The sequence below is a fragment of the Nomascus leucogenys genome, chromosome 1a, assembly GCF_006542625.1.
Source record: "Nomascus leucogenys isolate Asia chromosome 1a, Asia_NLE_v1, whole genome shotgun sequence".
Classification (NCBI taxonomy): domain Eukaryota; kingdom Metazoa; phylum Chordata; class Mammalia; order Primates; family Hylobatidae; genus Nomascus; species Nomascus leucogenys.
The window spans coordinates 47,329,591-47,333,464 of NC_044381.1; the positions used below are offsets into that span (position 1 = coordinate 47,329,591).

At 43.3% G+C, this 3,874-nt stretch overlaps 1 non-coding gene across 1 annotated transcript; it reads left to right on the forward strand.

The window, feature by feature from the left end:
* Positions 1-3,266: 3,266 nt before the first annotated feature.
* On the forward strand, positions 3,267-3,452 carry LOC115836103. The gene has a single exon (XR_004031109.1). It is a non-coding gene; the product is annotated as a U2 spliceosomal RNA (small nuclear RNA).
* The last annotated feature ends 422 nt before the right edge of the window (positions 3,453-3,874 follow it).

Sequence of the window (3,874 nt, forward strand, 5' to 3'; positions counted from 1 at the left end):
AGTTGAAGTTTCTCAAATGATTCACAAACTCCTGGAGGCAAAGTCCGTGTCTTAGATTTCACATACATCTATCACGATTAAACGTTGCATTGCAATTACACTGAGCCTTGAAATACTTGCAGTGTAGAAATGCCCAGTACCTTGGTATCTTCACTAATCTATAACTCTTTTTTTTTGAGACAGGGTCTCACTCTGTCACCCAGGCTGGAGTGCAGTGGTGCAGTCATAGCTCACTGCAGCCTTGAACTCCCGGGCTCAAGTGATCTTCCTGCCTCAGCCTCTCAAATAGCTGGGCACATACCACCATGCCCAGCTCATTTTTAATTTTTTTTTTGTAGAGACAGGATCTTGCTATGTTGCCCAGGCTGGTCTCTAACTCCTGGGCTCAAGCGATCCTCCCTGCTCAGCCTCCCAAAATATTGGGATTAAAGGTGTGAGCCACTGTCCCTGGCCAAACCTATAACTCTTGATTATTCAGGAGGCAGCACCATGCAGGAGTTAAGGGGGAGGATCCTGGGTCAGACTATCTAGGTTTAAATCCAATTGCTACAACTTAATATGATCTTGGTGTCATTTGAATGATGCATTAAAAATAATAATCATAGTAATGTGATGTTGGACAAATGGCTTAACATTTTTAAGCCCTTATTTCCTCATCTGTAAGGACAGGATTAATAATAATAGTCACCACCTGATAGGCTGCGTCAAGGCTTAAATGAAGGAAGGTGTGTAAGGCACTTACTTGGCCTGGCTTGTGGTTAGTGCTTATTATTCACTTAACCAACATTTATTGAGCACTGATTTTAATTTTCTGTCTCAAGGGAAAAAAGTTGAGAAAAAAAAGACATGTAAATAAACCAGCGTAGTAAACAGCTCTCTGAAAAACATCCAAAGACCATAAGAGGGATTGCCAAGGCATGGGAAATCCTGCGTGTATGTGGAATGGGGCAGGGCACAGAATATCAAAGAACATTTTATATGAAAACTACCACTACAACACAGTGTTTAATTTTTTTTTTTTTTTTTTTTTGGAGATGGAATCTCGCCTGGACACCAGGCTGGAGTGCAGTAGCGCGATCTTGGCTCACTGCAACCTCTGCCCCCCAGGTTCAAGCGATTCTCCTGCCTCAGCCTCCTGAGTAGCTGGGACTACAGGTGCATGCCACCACGCCCAGCTAATTTTTTGTATTTTTAGTAGAGACAAGGTTTCACCATGTTGGCCAGGATGGTCTTGATCTTTTGACCTCATGATCCATTTAAATTTTTTAAAAGTATTCATTCCCCAGGTGGACAAAGAAAGGGAAATAAGGACATTCCAAACGGAGCAGGTGATGAGAGGAAAGCCTCATTTGTTCAGGGATCTAGGGTTAGCTTAGCAGGACAGGAGCACACCTGAGGTGAGGAGCAGTCACAGAAGGAGCCAGATCACAGCAGGCTCCTTTTCCCTCTTCACCAGGACTGATTGAATCACCAGGTGAATGGGACCCTCCCCTCCCCGTGCAGTGGAGGCACTTTCTTTGGTTGGTTTTATTTGTGGCATGGTTGTGTCCAAAGGCCATGGAGCAGAAGACAGGAAGGACGGAATGAACTTTTGCCGGGCTCCAGATGGCTTGAATATTTCTAAAGTATCCTGGTCCTTTTACTGCTGACAAGGCCCGCCCCTGTTCACTGGTCAGTCGTCATTGTGCACCCAGAGGCTCCAGTACAACTTCTGGGAGTGACACGTTTCCTTGGTAAGTGTATCTGCATCTTGCACAAGCGCAGTTTCCCTTGTGTGCTCCCAGCATGCATTATTCCCACACCGGGCACCAGAAGGGCTGCAACAGGATGGCAGCTCCCAGAGGAGTCCCCTCAATTACCGACAATAAGCCTCTGTACATAAGCCCTCATCAGAGGTGATTATGGCCGCAGGTTAATCTAGTGGTTCCTTCTAATTAATAGCCTGGAGTATTGAAGAAACCAGAAGTGACCACAACACTCCAAGTTTTTGGAAAACCCCAGCTGGCTAAGTGTCAGCCTTCCTTTAGACCAAACCTTGGTCTGTTGTTTAACCACATCACCCTTTCCTGGAATCCAGCCCTCTGGCTGACACCCTTCTGTGGAGACAGAGTGTCCCTCTTGCGGCTCAGAAATACTACTTAGTCTTTTTTCTGCCTCAGCATTCCCATTCCTTGGTCTTTCAGCTTCCTCCAATCCATTCTTAGTGTCTCTTGAAAATTTGCTACATCTTTTCCCACTCTGTTGTTCTAGTTTGTTATCTCCAGAGTTGTTTTTTTATTTTCCTTCAAAAAACTTGAAGCACTTTTCTTTCCCTACTCCTTGATTTCCCAGTTTATTTCTTTCCCTCTACCCCCGTCTCTCTTCTCCCACTCCCTCTTTCTGTATTTTTCTTTTGTATTGGCCTCAGATGAAAACAAACAGATTAATCACATTGCGTGTGTCATGGCAGTCTCGCTAGGTCCCATGCATGGTCCTCTGTTAGTTGGTTCATGTTTTTTCTGATTGCTTGATTTTAGTAATGTAATAACCTTCCATGAATCTAACAACCACTGAAACAAAAATGAGGATCTCGCCGGGCACAGTGGCTCACGCCTGTAATCCCAGCACTCTGGGGCGGATCACGAGGTCAACAAATCAAGACCATCCTGGCCAACATGGTGAAACCCCATCTCCACTAAAAATACAAAAATTAGCTGGGCGTGGTGGCTGCACGCCTGTAGTCTCAGCTACTCGGGAGGCTGAGGCAGGAGAATTGCTTGAACCTGGGAGGCAGAAGTTGCAGTGAGCCGAGATAGTGCCACTGCTCTCCAGCCTGGGCGACAGAGCGAGATTCTGTCTCAAAAAAAAAAAAAAAATGAGCTCAGCAATGTCCTCCAGCAATCCATTTGGTGGCTGGCTACCCCGCCAGCAAGCGCCCCACCCAGAGTAACCAGCTTGCTGGGTTTTGGGCTCCATGCCCTCCTTTCTCATTCTATGGCTTAATTCCAGCTACTCAACTATTCTATCTAAACTACTCTAGTTTTTTAGGTTTGTAAAAAGATGTAGAGCTATATGTACTCTTTTTCTTTGTTTCTAGTGTTATTTTACAGATTATTTTTTACCTTTTATCTTAAAATAAGTTCAAGCAAGGTGCAGTGGCTCACACCTGTAACCCCAGCACTTTGGGAGGCCAAGGCCCGCAGATCACTTGAGGTCAGGAGTTCGAGACCAGCCTTGCCAACATGGTGAAACTCTGTCTCTACTAAAAGTACAAAAATTAGCCAGACATCACTTCTCGGCCTTTTGGCTAAGATCAGGTGTAGTATCTGTTCTTATAGTTTAATATCTGATACATTCTCTGAGGACAATATATTAAATGGATTTTTGGAAATAGGAGATGGAATAGGAGATTACTCCATCCACTCCATGCATTGACCTGGTATTGCAGTACTTCCAGGAACGGTGCACCAAAAAAAAAAAAAAAAAAAAAAAAAAAAGAATTAGCCAGGCATGGTGGTGTGTGCCTATAATCCCAGATACTTGGGAGGCTAAGACAGGAGAATCACTTGAACCCAGGAGGCAGAGGTTGCAGTGAGCTGAGATCTCACCACTGCACTCCAGCCTGGGCGACAGGGTGAGACTCCATCTCAAAAAAAAATAAAAATGAAAATAAGTTCAAACTTACAGAAAAGTTGCAAGGATAATATAAACAACTCTATAATAGCTTTGCCACAATATACAATTATAACATATGGTAATATATTATAGCATAATATAGTATTACATATAATATTAATATATTAATTATGTGAATATATAATATATATTATTCTACAAATCATTTGAAAATAGGTTACATATATCTTACTTTTTTACTCCTTAATATATCCATGTG